General features: G+C 51.2%; 1 protein-coding gene across 5 annotated transcripts in view; it reads left to right on the top strand.

Annotated features, from left to right (window-relative positions):
• The window catches only part of LOC144125925 (uncharacterized), a 104,520-nt gene that overhangs the window by 31,770 nt on the left and 57,392 nt on the right, over nucleotides 1–15,358 (top strand). The gene's annotated exons all lie outside the window — the stretch shown is intronic.

Here is a 15,358-nt window from a genome sequence, read left to right as displayed (position 1 = left end):
CATTATGAGGTATAAGGATGTAAAGTAAATTAATTACGCTGAAAGTTAAATTTCGACTTAGTTAATTAAAGGGAGACCTTGTGTGTCTTGTGGTGTATCGCATAGTCTAGTCTGTCTACTGGTGTATGCTAATCAGTATGCGCAATTAAAAAAAGACTAATTAAGGAAGCGGAAAACAACCATTAACGCTACCGCGTCATACCTTTAATGAAAAGCTTGTGCGCCACTCCCCCCCCCCCCCCCCCCTTTATTTATGGTGTGATGGCTGGTGACGAACGATGTTTGGTACGAGACTCCGCTAGGGACTGTAAGTGTGAGGTTTTTTAAAGCTCTGCCTTGCAAGAATAAAATTCCATAAACGTCGAAGTATACCATTGGTGACTCGCCGCGTGCAGATTGGTTTGCTGCATCTCGCGCATCGTTTTCAAGAAGTAACAGAGCACAGTGAGAAGGGGCACTTCGTGCTTTGGAGCTTTTTTATTAGTGGTGTCGGATAATATAATGCGAACCATAAAAACGAAAAAAAAATAAGCACGACGTCACGCTTGAAGTCACGAATTCTACAACTGTGGCGCGAAGTGCGTTTTCTTTCTTTTTTTACGGATTTACCAATTCCTTGTTTAAAGCAGCAGCGTTCTGCGTCGAACAAATAGGGGGAGGCGATGATTGCGAAGGGCCCAACTGTTAAGCCGCGTTGAAGTGCTCGCAAATTGAGATCTATAGCCTTTTCAAGCCTGCCGACTTCGCGTCCGCGAATACTCGTAAGTAGACTGCTTCGAGACATCAGTCGTTTCTTTTTGTATCCGTTCCTCGGACGAGCAGCGCGGTTCATCATTCTTTGCTTCCGTGCCGATTGTAAATCCACTGCGCCGTGGGGGCGGCCGCGCTTCACAAAGAACAGGAGGCCAAGCAGGCAAGAGAGAGAGAGAGAAAAGAGAAAGCTGAAAACCTTTTTTCTTGCGCGGAAGTACAATGGAAAGAGGCGGCCGGCCGGTTTCTCAAGCTGCGTGTGTGTATATTGTCAAATAATAACTGTCGCCGGCCGCTATTCTTCCGCGCGTGTCAAGTTTTATACGCGATGTGGCGAATTCGCGACAGCCTGGATCTGTTTACGGGCGAAGCGGATCATTGCGGATACTTCCCCATTGTTTTACGCTTACAAAAGTTTCTTTAGGCAGTCTATAGACTGTCCCATGGACTTCTATCTATAGTCTGTAGATTGTCTGTAGATAAATCCGAGAGAAAGTCTATAGGCAATACACATCTTATATACAGTCTATAGACAGTCTATTCATTTATGGCCAAGCACATTTAGTAGAAATTTGTCTATAGGCCGTCTATAGACTATGAATAGACAAAAGGAAATATCTATAGAAAGGTCTGTAAGAAGTCTATAGACTGTCTATAGACCATTTTTATAATGGTAAGCGATAGCGTAAGGGTACCGTGTCGCAGAAAAAGTGGCGTCGGCCGTAAGCGAAAAACGCTGTTTGGTCGACAACGCTGCGACATGAAGTCGCAGCAAACGACCTCACGCACCACTTTTCACAACGCTGACATTTAACGTGATGTCATGCGTGGAATGAGTGATTGAAACATGAGATGTAATGCGAATTAAAGGTCGCCGCATGTGTCAGACGATTTATCTTTATAAAATAATTGATTTTGATTAAAGAAAAAAATCAAGAATGTTCGGTTTTAGGGGGGGATTCGAAACCGCGGCCCTTGGGTTGAGAACCAGACCCGCTAGCGACTATAGGACACGCAAGGCACGCTCGCGCGTCTTGGGAATATGCGGAGGTTTAATATGTATGCCGTCGTGTGGCATTCCACGTAAACTGGTCCCTTACGACTGTGTGCTAATGAGTACGTGTGTAATTAAAGAGGACCACAGGCCGCTATCGCATCATATTCTTAAGGCGGAGCTTAAGTGTCCTCCCTAATTTTTCTTTTTTCGAGCTATCTCCTGTCGTCCCGGACCGTGTGCAGAAATTTTGGTTGAGGAGCAGCGAAGAAGAGCTTTTGTCCGTTGTCTTCGTAATAAGATCTGCAACTGTTTCCCCTGAAATCGCTTGTTAAAGCACTTTAAATTTTGAATAATAAAAAAAAAGTATCAGCCTTTTCATCGGGCGTCATTGTCTCCTACCTTAACGTGGCGTCCACAGAATTTTCAAGAAAAAAAAAAAAACCTCCTTTCAACGGGGAGGAACTTCGGCGCTTGGCCTTATTTCTTTGGAGGCGAAATGCTCCAACGCCCCAGTGCCAAGGTTTCGGCGCAAGGCGACTATACCACAGTGGGCCGAGGTATGGACCTCCTTCACCCCGCGACGTCACGAAGATGCGGTGGCGCTGATGTTAGCACCGACTTTCGCACGGTAGGCAAAACAGGTTCCGCTTGCCCGTGCCTACCGCAGCTGCCGCAACTACCGGCGGCTGCTTCAAGCCTGTGCACTGCAGAAGCAGCATGTATTGACCAGCTGCGTCACTGCTGGATCCGCGTAGTAGCATAAAAAATATTAAATTAGCCTCGATAGGTTTCTCGCGCATAAATGTCGCATTCGGAAACTGGCTAACAGGCATTGGGCCACGGTAGTAAAGCGCGAAGTCTGGGAGTCGATAGGCACTGCCACTCAATGCACTTAATAGCATGCAAGTTACTGCGTTCATTCACCTGAACTTCAGGATAGTAGGCTGATAATTGCTCAAGGAAAAAAAGACATATGTAGCTGCACACGTACTTATCACCTTGAGCCGGAGTGCACGGGGCGCCGACAGTTCACTCGTCCCCAAGGAATGCGTTTTTTTTTTGTTAATAGCACACCATGGTTAAATGGCGCGTTTTGTGACATTTAATAGTTACTTGAAACTGTTTCTTGATATGACGACGCAATTATTTCATTCGAGTAGAAAGAAGTCTGGTAAGTTGTGTCAATCTTGCGCGGTCGCGTTGGTGTGCTTAGAATAGCGTACCTTAAGTGTGCTAAACGCCATATGCTTTTTCATTGCATCATGCATGTGTCATGTTTCATGCGGTAATACATGATCAGAAGCTTGTTTGGAAAAAAGCAGCCGCAGGCGTGCTACTAACAGACACGTGGCGAGATTGAGAGGGGACGCGGCATGAAAAGTGTTTTCGTTATTCATGCATGCGATATGTAACTAAACTTGGTGCAAATATGAAATTCCTACGCTAGTTTCAGTCATTCCTTTTATTTATAGCTATACCTGGTGCAGTTCTGGGTAATTATAATTAACACCGTCGTCAAGTCCCCCCAAGCTAGGTCTCAAATAATTGAGTAGATAGTGCGCAGTTTTTTTATGCCAGCATGTGCATAAAGCCCTGTTCTGTATGATGACGCGATTAGTTCTTTTTCTATATGATCAGTACTTATGCATGCAAAGTTACATGAAAACGTTTCTTACAAAAAATAACTAACACAATACTGCACGTGTAGGGAAAAAAATCGAGAGATTTATTACGCTCCTCAACGTCTCAGGAATAGTTTGCGACAAATGGAATCATTTGATTTTCATGCGAATTACGAAGGTGCACTGTGATCCAGTCGCAGAAAATGTGAGAGGTCAGAAGAGAGAGAGAGAATGAAAAGGAAACGCAGGGAGGTTAAAAGAAAACGAACCTTAAAGTATATTCCCTCGTTTATGGCATCTTCGCTTTCGCTTTGGTCAAAATGCGGCACTGAAATCAAAGAAATTACCTCACAATTTTTGACGACCACACTTCTAAAAAGCGTAATTTATAAATTTGTACTCAATATTTTGCTATAATTTTTCGTCACGAAACTAGACTTCAGGGCTAGGAAAGAAAATAATTCTAGAAATCAAAAATTTTCACCAAATCGACCAGCTTAACAAGAGGACAAGTCAGCCTGGCTGGTGCGTGGTCATGCGGCTAAAAACAGCGCTAAGCGAGACAGGAGGTCGGGGACACGACGCTGTCCCCACTTTTCGCGCAGCGCGACACGTACGTATGTCAGCAGACGATAAGCGCATGTCTGCTCCGACGAAACAACGCCAGCACTTCCCCTCACTACTGTCCCGAAGTAAAATCATTCCGGCTAGTGCAGAGTGTCAAAACTTGTTTTATTCAATGCCTAGCGCATAAATAAACGGCAGGAACGCTTTCTACATGCTTACTACTAACCATATATACAATACACAGTGGCAAACTATTTCTCTTTATGGGCCGCACGTGGACAACGCGAGCTCGTGTACTTCGACAAATTACTAAGTTGGAAGCATCGACCATTGCTATGATTCGCAGAAACTGGAAACGCGCCTACAAGCCTTGAAAACCTGCGCACAACACCTATCCGCGACGCCACTCCCCGACCTTTTGCCTACCACGAGCTCGCTAGCGACTGCAGCGCCACCTCGTTTGTTTACAAACATGCAGGAGGTCTATATGTGGGGCCCCTTCACGACGCTTTTCCTCGTGCACCATGTGTTGCTTTTGGGTGCCAGGAACCACCAATTTATTAGAGTAATTATTTTTACTTTTAATTTCAATTTGCAGTGATTGATGATAGTTGCCGTATACATGACACGGTAATAATAATAATAATAATAATAATTGGTTTTTTAGGGGAAAGGAAACGGCGCAGTATCTGTCTCATATATCTTTGGACACCTGAACCGCGCCGTAAGGGAAGGGATAAAGGAGGGAGTGAAAGAAGAAAGGAAGAGAGAGGTGCCGTAGTGGAGGGCTCCGGAATAATTTCGACCACCTGGGGATCTTTATAACGTGCACTGACATCGCACAGCACACGGGCGCCTTACCGTTTTTCCTCCATAAAAACGCAGCCGCCGTGGTCGGGTTCGAACCCGGGAACTCCGGATCAGTAGTCGAGCGCCCTAACCACTGAGCCACCGCGGCGGGGTGACACGGTACGAAGGTAATTCTCGCGCAGAGTGTTTTTCGATGCTTCTGTCGGCGGAGGAAATTCGCTTTCTCGTTGCTCGCTCCCTGTCCCCCGGCTTTTCCCTCGCCCAAGCTCACCGAGACGAGATCTCTCCGTCCGCGCATTTGAGTCCGGCCAAGCGTGGGAGTGTCGCCAAACGTACTCGTCGCGGTTCGTTTCCGCGCTGACGACGCCGCAGTGGGGCGAACCAGTCTCCTCACGTGTGCGCCCGTGTGTGTGTGTGTGTGTGTGTGTGTTAACGCTTGACGGACGACGCGCGCGCGTATCACTGCGTCGGTGCACAAGCGTGCGTGAATCCTCGGCGCTGGCGTATACGTCCCTCCCTCTCTTCCCACACAGCGCGCGTATGCAGCTGGCTCCGAGGAATCTGCGCTATTTCTTTTGACGCGCGACAGTTTTCTCCGCCGTGGATAGCAGTCTCTTGCGCGCCGGGAACGTGTCGCTTCGTGCAAGCGCTGTCGGTCTAGCACATAGTTTGATCGCGGAACTTGTAGCGTTATTTTCCTGCTGCACCGAAGAGTGTGTGTGTGTGTGTGTGTGTGTGTGTGTGCGGATTGTGGACATGTTTTATTTTAGTGCAGGTGCGTTCGTGCGCGCTACCTTGCATGCATCAGTGTGTCAAAAAACAAAAACTGCAGTTGAACCTCGTTATAACTAAGTTGAAGGGGCCCGACGATTACTTCGTTAAAGCGCGTGTTGTCCGAGCTTCCAAGGGGAATCGCCATTAATTCGTTATATCCATGACTTCATTATAAGCCGTTTCGTTACAACGAGGTTCGACCACTGGGTTTGCCTGTACCTTAGTCTGCCCAAGCGTGGGTCAGTCAGACCACTTCGTGGTACCACGGCAGTTGGTCGCGCTCCCAGTTTTCTATTCCTGGAACAAAATTGCCAAGGCTTCGCACTTAAAAGAACAGTAAAAAACACTAAAGAGAAATACTAATTAATGCTTGCGTGATAGATGGCGTCATGTGCAATTACGTCATTTTTACCGGAACGAAAGCTTTTATAAGCCGGAAAATTGTAGAAGCGAATTACACGTGGCGCCTCCACGTGGGGATTCGTGGAACTGCGGTCGGTGGCGTATTCATGCGCTTTCTCGAGGAACGCTATTTCGCCGTCAACGGACAGTTACCGTCGAAACACGAGGCAAGTGGCGCGACGAACGTAGGGAAGATTGCGGCGAGTCTCGTAATTAAAACAGCGCTAAACAGACGGCGGATAGATATATGGCTAAACGCAAAAACGAACGCTGAACGCCTCGCATTCTCTGCGCTCAGGCTGCGTGTGGCCGTTGTATACACGTAGCAAGTTCAAAACCGCGTGCTGTCAACGGCAATCACGCTCTGTTGCGATTTGCTGGGCCGGTGAAGCGGTTGCGTTCCCACTTCAGCCATCAAATCGACTACCTTGTGCAGGCTGCATGCATTCCGAAATTGCAAAGTGCCCCCCCCCCCCCCCCCCACCCTTTTTTTTTAGCACGCGTTCATACAGACACGAGCATGCATGTAAGGCGTGGTCTTCCATGTTTTCTTCGTAGTGGACAGGCAGATGTGATTTGAGATATGCTGAAAAACATGAGAAGTGCCACATGCATGCACCATAACCTCTCATTTGTCACATCAACACGTTCTCTGTGGCAGCGATTTTCGGAGCCGTACACCCTGTGCTCCGTGGCCCGCTGGTGGGCCACACATACATTTCCGTGGGTGCAGCATGACCCAGCAGTGAGCCACTGGCGAAGCCAACTTCTTCTGACCGCCAACTGATGGCAAGAGCGGGCATCTGTGCTTTTCGGGGGCTCTGAAAAACATGAGCTGCCCCACGGCTTCATCGCGCGACTCGATATCGTGGCCGCACAGCATGACCCACTCTGCAGAGGTGAAAGAAAAGTTTCCAAGTGCGGGTCACCACGCATGCAGTGCATGAGGCGCCGCCACGCGAGGCCCGATTCTAGCGCCTTTCATTCGAGTGCTCATTCGCTACCGCGAAGCTTTAGCGTACAGGTACACGCGCTCCCGCAAGAACATTCAGCCTACCGCAGCGGTGGCCAATTAGGTGGTTGAGCATCCGCCTCGTATGCGGGAGGTTCGGGGCTCGATCCCCAGTGCCGCCGGTGGTACAATAGGTACAAGCTTTCCCCTGGCCTGGTGCTCGGCTTAATCAGGGTGAAATGCTTGGGAAATGGGTCTTTGACCCCACATTGAGCAAAACGAAAAATACCTTGTGCCATGGCGCTCTTTGCGCGCAGATGCCCTTGCGCCATAAAAATTCTCTGTCATCATCATAACATTCAGCCAGCTGTTATCTGTTTCCGTCGTTGTTATGCATGCCTTCCCTGTCGACAGAGGCGGCATACTGCGGTGGGCGGAACACATTCTCATTCGTTTCCGATGACAGCCCACGGGAAGCAATTCACGAACGTAGAAATCGCAACCCGCCGCGGTGGCTCAGTGGTTAGGCCGCTCGACTACTGAGCCGGAGTTCCCGGGTTCGAACCCGACCGCGGCGGCTGCGTTTTTATGGAGGAAAAACGCTAAGGCGCCCGTGTGCTGTGCGTTGTCAGTGCACGTTAAAGATCCCGAGGTGATCGAAATTATTCCGGAGCCCTCCACTACGGCGCCTATTTCTTCCTTTCTTCTTTCACTCCCTCCCTTATACCTTCCCTTACGGCGCGGTTCAGGTGTCCAAAGATATATGAGACAGATACTGCGCCATTTCCTTTCCCCAAAAACCAATTATTATTATTAGAAATCGCAACGATCACGGCAGCGGCAATCACAAGGCTCGCCTGCGGTCATATATACTTACTGCATAGTTAACATGCGTTAGGCGTCGGCACAGAGCGCCGTTTGATGAGCAATGCGTCCGCAGTTTTTCTCTTGACACGTGGTGTAGAACAAAATCCATTAGAGCGCGCGTGCTGCTCGCATGCTTTTGGGGATTCCTCGAAGCTTGCGTGGACTACACTTCAGGATAGCGTCTGCGGCTGCCCTCCATAACTTCGCGTTGTTCCTTTCGTATAGCCGCGGAGACTATCTCTACCGTATGCGCTTGCGTTTCAGCGAGACGCAGACGATGCAGGGGAGAGAGCATCAACCTCTGGTTGGGGTTGGGTTGAGGCCTCTCCTGCACTTGCACATTGCCGCCGTGACGGCTGTCTTGCGGCGCGGTTTTCGCTCTTTGACAGCCCGTCTCCGGTCTTTGGAAGCTGCGCCTGTGGTCGGTCGGCGAGCTCCATTGCACTCGCTTCGTAGAAATGACGTAACGGGGCTCACATTCTGCAGGCGGTTTGGATTTGAAAGGTTTTCGGGACTTCAGTCGTAGGATTTTTCCCCCTGAGCGTCTCTTTAAGTGTGCGCCGTAATATTGGCCGAATTCTTTCTTGTTGGCTGTCGTAATGGCCTGCGCCGGTGGTGAAATGCTTTTATTGCCTCGAAAAGGGGGAGGTATGATTGGACCGACTCCTAAGCGGCCGGCCGTCACAAACACCGGAGCGCGATGACCGACCAGTCACGTATGGAGGGCTGTTACGTGAACGCAGTCCTCTGTGCCCGGACCACGATTGTGAGAAAAGGCAGCTTTACTTACGTCGGAAAGGTATTGCGTGCTATAGGGTGAAGTGAACGGCGCCTGTTGTGCTTTTCGCTTGTGTGTGTACACACACACTGCCGCGGTTTTCCGCGGCCGAAACACATTAAACGGTGCGATGAGCGCGTCGTGACTCTCTCCTCGGGCATAGCCGAGCCGGCCGTCTTGCAGTTGCTTGGTTCTCTCTGCAGTTCACCCGCGCAGTCTGCGCGGTGTGTAGCCGCGAGGGCAATTTCCCTGATAATCTGCCTTATCTGTGTCGCCGTGGCGTCAGAAATCGTGACGGCATTACCTAAAAGCCCCCGTTTAGCTTTCTTTTATCTCGCGCGGCCCGTATAGATGCTAGCCGCACGGAGGAGCGGTTCCTTGAACGCATATTAAAAGCATGCGGTTGCGGCGGGCACCTTCGTTCTTCGCTTTTTTTTTTCCTCGTTCTTTCCGTCGGAGTTCATTGGCGTCACAGCGCGCTCTGACGTCAGGCGCGCTGCAGCTGTACAGAGTTGTGCGCTTCGCAGCTAAGCCGGCTTCCCCCCTCCCCTCCGTCTCCCCCCTGCTCGACATTTACGCCTGTTGCGAGTTAGAGCGAAGCGCGCGCGCGCAATAATAATAATAATAAAAATATGAGTTGGCCGGAAATAAAACGTGCGTAGTTTGCATATGTAGGCGGCTCGATTGTGCTGACCAGCCATATTTATTGCGTTTGTTCGGGGGAAGCCTCGCCTGGGGGGATTTTTTATTTATTAACCTCGCGGGTCGTTTGCAGAACTGTCCCAGCTGCGTGCGTGTATTTCTGCCTCCCAGTTGTTGCGGTGCCACGGCATCGGAGTTCGCGCTCGGCGTTCGTGACCTAAGTTTACGTCGATTGTGCTCGCGGTTTGCTCGCAATCGCTCTAGCCGGCTTTCAGTGATGCCGTGCCTCACTAAGATAGCGCGAGCTTTTCTGGGCGACCATTTTTAGTGGTGTAAAAAACGGTAACTTTCTCGAACGTGTGGCGTGACGTTATTTTGCTGGCTGAAGTTTACACGAGTCCTCGAATTCCTCTCATTCAGTCCTTATTTCCATCGCGAGGGCGGGAGAGGGTAAGAAGAGGTTGTCTCAGCTTGTTCCTTGCAGTGCGCCGCCCGAGCATGGCTCTTTCGCCGGGTGCTTGCGTTAGGGCATGAATACTGTCATAAGGGGCATTCAGGTGACGACACCTGGACCGGCTGGGTGCCATATTGCGATGTAGATGGTGGCACGGCTGGCACCTTGCTGCAGCATACACTTGAGAGATTGTTCTGCAGAAAGAAAGTAGTTCGTCACTGTTAATTTGCTCTTTCGTCCGAGGACGGCTAGTGTCACGAACAGCACTGTATGCCGCACTCAGAGCGTGCGGAAACCACGGGGCCATGCATGACGTATACGCGTGGTACTCGTGGCCATCTATACTGGCACCGCAATATGGCGGACGCTGTGACTCGGGTCTTTTTTTTTTTTTTACACGAGCCTGCGTGAATCCGTCTTTACCCTTGAAATTCAGTTTCCGCTCGTTTTGGCGTGGTTCCCATCGATTCTTCGGGGTGTGTGTTCGTCGACTTCGTCAGACGCTTTGGATGCGATCGTCGGTGCTCTTCTATCTGCTCGACCACGCTGTTCGTTTAAAGTGGCCGCGGTGGACTAAAATGCGTGGCCGCGCCACGCCTCGCTTTTGGTCACAGTGCATGTTCCACTCCCGAAATAGGCCCTGTCGCCGTTTACAGTCGCGTGGTTATAGAAACTACGCATTTGAGCAGTCGTCGCTGCCTTTGTTTTTGTATTTCTGCGGCGACTAGGTACTTTGCAGCAGCGGTGATCTGGTATATACGAGGGCATAAGCGGCGCGCTGTTCATGCCTCGCGATGCCGATTTCCTCGTTCCTCAATTTCTGCGCGAGAGCCAGTGCACGCGTTTTTACGAGGCGCGCGTGTTCGCGATTTCTTCTCGTTCTGCTGCGCCTTCCTCGTGGATGGTGCCGCTTTGCGCGATGACCACCGCGCAGTGAGTGAGCTCTTCCCGATGGACCAGACGGGGCTTCCCGTCCCAAACGATCGCCGCGTATACGCCAGCACTGGGCGCATGACTTCGCCTGTCGATGTGTCCTGTTGGGCGGGTGCATACGCGTAGGCTTCGCTGTGGGTGCCCAAGTGGATGTGGCTCAGGTCGGCGGGAGAGATGAAGACATCGTTATTACAAGTGACGCCGTCGCCGACTGCCCTTCCCCAGCTTATAACTCCGCCGCGGCATTGTCTTCGGGAAGGGGCTGGCAGGGGGGGTTGAGACAGATGCGTGTATGCGGACGTCTGTGGCGGTAGGCACAGATGCACAAGCAACGTGCGCAGCGCATGACGGTATAGATTGACAATAGAACTCCGAGCGACGCTCGATGATGTGATTTGCCGGCGCGCGCTGCTGTTGAGCTGGCGGTGTACAATGGCGGCTCGGGGTCAGAGCACTCGAGGATGTGTCCTGCAAAACAAATCAGTCGAATACGTCTCCGTCGCTTTTTGTGTGCTCTAAAGGAAAAAAATAATCTCATTGGCACGTGACCGCGTGTGTAGAAAGCGCGAAGCGAAAATGGTTGGGAACGCCCGGATGGGTGAGGTTGACCGTGTAATGACGACCTAGGGGCGTTACTCAAGACAATTTAACGTCGTTAGAGCAAAAAAAAAAAGTTAAACCCACTTAGAGGGAGGTAATTGCGTGGTGCGCCTTTGAAACCGTGTGTTTGTGTGTGTGCCACCCAAGTGTGAAGAAACCATAATGCGTTTTTACAGTGACCTTTGCATAGATGTCTCTGCGCGGGGTAAACGGCGTTGATTTCGGAGTATGTCGTAACAGAAAATTACTGTGGCTGGCTCTTCTTCGCACCGGCAGAGGGCTAATAGTCCGGAGGTATTTGTAACTCGGGAGAAAAAATGAAAGATAAATTGCCCGGCTTAAGGAGGCTGCTTCGTTTCCTTCTCCTGTCATGGCCTCAACGGCGGAAGAAAATTTTGGCTTGGAACAGCGCGAAAATGACTGCTCATTATATGCTGCGATGCGGTTAATCAAAGCGACAAGAGTAGTTTGTCCCGTCGATTTGACGAACTGGCGCCGGTAACGTTCTTTACCCCTGTAGAACGTGGTGCCGTCTGTACATGGTTGCGTGGTTTAATTATATAAAAGGCCTATCGGTGTATGCATTCGTTGAGGGGGGGGGGGAGGTTGTTTGAGATAATTCTTTGATTAAGGTTGTGTTACTTAGCATTTCATGCGTTGGAGATGTTCGCCCCGCAGAAGTGCACCCCGTGTGAATGTTTTAATCTGTAATTGCCGTCTTCGACCGCGCCTGTAGACTTGTAGAGGTTGGCTGCATGGGTGTACCTAAAAGAAATGCTGTTTGGGCGCTGTGAATGCTAAAGAAGAGTTGTCTTATGACTGCGGAATCGCAGGCCCTCGGACCGTTAGGAATGTTATTAATGTTGACGTATGGGGTGACGGAATTCTAAATCGCTTCGGTTTCTCACGAAGGAAATACCAGGGGGTTCCCCGTTAGTGACAGCTTCTTTTTTTTTTCCTCGGGGAGCATTCTTTTATAAAGAAAAAAAAATTGGTCGGCGATCGTGCGATTTTCGAATCCCTTCCAATATAATACCGCTACCAAATGTTGCCCTCGGGAGGGAGCATATATTCTTGAACGAGGAATGAATTGCTGTGTGCATCCGGTTGTGGCTATTTACTATTTTGTGTGAAAAAGAGAGGCTTCACCGAATGCAGCTGTGTTCTCCGCCTATGCTGGAGCAGCTGAGTTACTAAGAGCCCTACGTTCATCTTGCCTCCTGTATTCTTTCGCTTGGCATTTCACTTCTCGCCTGGCGGCCCACGCTGTGACGGAACGAGCGAAGGTGTTGCAACAATGAAACGTCACTCACGCGCATGTCGTCTGCGCTTTGAGTGCACGCACTCTTCGCCCGCTTTTCTGTGAGGTATAGAGCGACATTTCAGAATCGCCTGAGAACGCCTGTCTCCCTTGTTCTGCACGCTTTCCGCGGCCCGCTCGTCGACATTAACAGCACCCTGCATGCCCCCTCCCTCTTCCAACGCTTTCTACGTTTTCTTTTTGTCTGCGGCTGAGCTGCAGGCAAGGCGTCGAGGCAGACGGCTCGGCCTTCATTGCGGCCGACTCGTCTGCTGAATCCAACCTTGCGGGTTACCGCGCATTCAAGCACACTATAAAGCGAGACAACGCGTACGTATACTCTCTACCTCCGCTGCCGTATGCTTCTTTATAACGGAGAGTCGTCATGACTGACAGCACTGCCTCAGCTACGGCACCTTTTCGTTCACGATTGCGAGGCCTCGTTTTTTTTTCTTCCTTTCGGTGAGTGCCGTATGTATGTGTTCCGGCGTCGGTACGCGGTCTCTTGTTCGTTTGTTTTTTCGCATCTCAAATGCCGCGTACATCCTCGAGTTTGTCAGCATCCCTGACGTCCACATCCGCGCCCGTCGTCCAGGCGTGACGGCAACGGTCTCACGCCGGGCGACGCCTTTCCAGGGTGCCGCCGCCAAGACCCTGCCCGGCTGGCTACGGGGCCGAGTTTAGATAAGATTGACCTGTTAGCCCGAAAGGGAGACCCCAGCAATCGCCGGTGTTTTCTTTTTCCTTATCTGCGACGACGCAGCAACGTTCGCGCAGAGGAGGAGGAGGTAGTGCGCCCGGACGTCGGCACACAACGCAGTGATACTCCCTGGATGCGCCGCGCTCGTTAAGATAGGGGTGGGAGTGTACAGAGCGTGGCTGTATTACCGTCGCTCGCCCGTCGCCTGTTCGGTAATGACGTTCAAAAAGTCCCGTTCCCGAAAATAACCCCGTCGTTGTGTTCGATCTAGCTGGCCTTCGGAGCCGTATTTTCCAGTGCTTGGGCGCTCCATATGTGCGCGTAATATTCTTGTTTTTCGTCTCGAAGACGGGTTATCGCTTCGATTTTCCTCCTTAACGCGGCCCGTGTGGCCTTGTTCAGTGGTTCCCTGTTAATGATAATAATAATACTACTACTACTACTACTACTACTACTACTACTACTACTACTACTACTACTACTACTACTACTACTAATAATAATAATAATAATAATTGGTCATCGGGAAAGGAATGCCACACCATCTGTATCACTCTCGGTGGACAACTGAACCGGGCCGTAGAGGAATGAATGGATGAAGCAAGGATTGAGGGAAGGAATATTATGGTTTATGAGGGTTTAACGTCCCAAGGTGACTCTGGCTGTTAGGGACACAGCAGTGGAGGGCTCCGGAAATTTCGACCACCTGGGGTTCTTTAGTGTGCTCTGACAACGCACGGTTCACCGGCCTCTAGAATTTCGCCTCCATCGAAATTCGACCACCGCGGCCGGGGTCGAGCCCGCGTCTTTCGGGTCAGCAGCTGAACGCCATGACCAGCGCGGCGGCTTGAAAGAAGGAAGAGGGAAAGAGGCACCGTAGTGGACGGCTCCCGGTTAACTTCGACCACCTGGGGTTAGTGTCGTGTTGCTTTTAAAAGCCCTGCAAAGAAGTCCGCGTACTTCTGCACGCTGTAAGGAACAGTAACCGAAGGAACGCCGGACAAGTTTTTTTGGGCTGGTTGCTTGTCTGCGGCGTTATCTCTCTGCGCTGACTGAACTATATATACATAGATAAAACATAGCTTGCCGACTGTCGAGCAGTTTCAGGTCATTAAAACGTTGCCGAAGCACGCAGCAGAGACTGCGCGTTCACCTAGCGCTTGCCGGGTTGCTTTACGTTGGCTGCCAGTATACAAACTGCAGAGAGTTCGTGCTGTGTTCAAGGACGCGCAGTTCTTTCAATGAAAGCTGTACGCTTCTTTTCCCGCCGGCTACGAAACGCAGCTGCCATCACTGCCTAATTTCGGATACTTCGCTCGACTCTCCTCCCCTTCCACTTTTTTTTTTTTTCATTTTCACCACGGGTGCGAAGGGTGCACCCAGGCGTGTCCGTGTTCAAGACGTTCCGAAAGTGGTATCCGCATTACGTGAAAGACGTTACGTAAATAGAAAAAGGCGCCGGCGCGAAACTGAAAGGAGGGATGTGCAAGGTGGCTGGGGGTTCTTCTCTTAGATGCGGGGAAAGAGGGGGAAGAGAGAGAGAGTGGTGGTCGCGTGAGCGGGGTGGGGGGGTTCGTTTTTCCGTTGTTTAGGCCGGCGGGAGCGGCTCATTCTTCCTCAAAACGCTTCATCAACGTTGGCGGTCGAGCGGGAGACCGGCTCTTCTTTACGATCTTTTCGTCCCCCTCCTCCTCTCTTTGGGTAACCGGGCGACGACGAGAGGTTGGTTGGTAGCCGCCGAGAGACGGCGGTGTAATTGCCTCGGCGACAAGCGCCGTCGTCTTCCCTGACGCTGCGGCGAGCGGCAAGCCAGTGGGTCCCGAGCGTCACGACGTCGGCCGGCGACGACATTAGCGAGAAGAACGAGATGAGGAAAACTCCCCCTTCCCCGCTGGTGGTGGCAGTGCGCGCACGTGCTCTCTCGGGAGCTCGGAGGGAAGGGGGAGGGTGCTTTGGCCCCCGGCGGCGATCGTGGTGCCTGCCCGGTGTGGCGCCGAGGGCTGCCCTCTGGCGTCGCTCCTCTTCTCGGCCGTTCGACCTTCACATCGGCGAGCGAGGTGCGCGCCTCCCCGCCCACCTCCCCGCGGCGGCTCGGGAGGAAAGAACAAACAGAGAAGTTCAGTCGGTTCAGCGGCTCCTCGCAGCGCGAATAAACAGAGAGAAAAGCGGCGACGCAAGGGAGGAACAAACGGGGGAGCAGCCGAGAAGGG

The sequence above is a fragment of the Amblyomma americanum genome, chromosome 3 (genome assembly GCF_052857255.1).
Source record: "Amblyomma americanum isolate KBUSLIRL-KWMA chromosome 3, ASM5285725v1, whole genome shotgun sequence".
Taxonomy (NCBI): Eukaryota; Metazoa; Arthropoda; class Arachnida; order Ixodida; family Ixodidae; genus Amblyomma; species Amblyomma americanum.
Note: the sequence above shows the minus strand (reverse complement) of the source record. Positions and strands in the feature narration are given on the sequence as shown.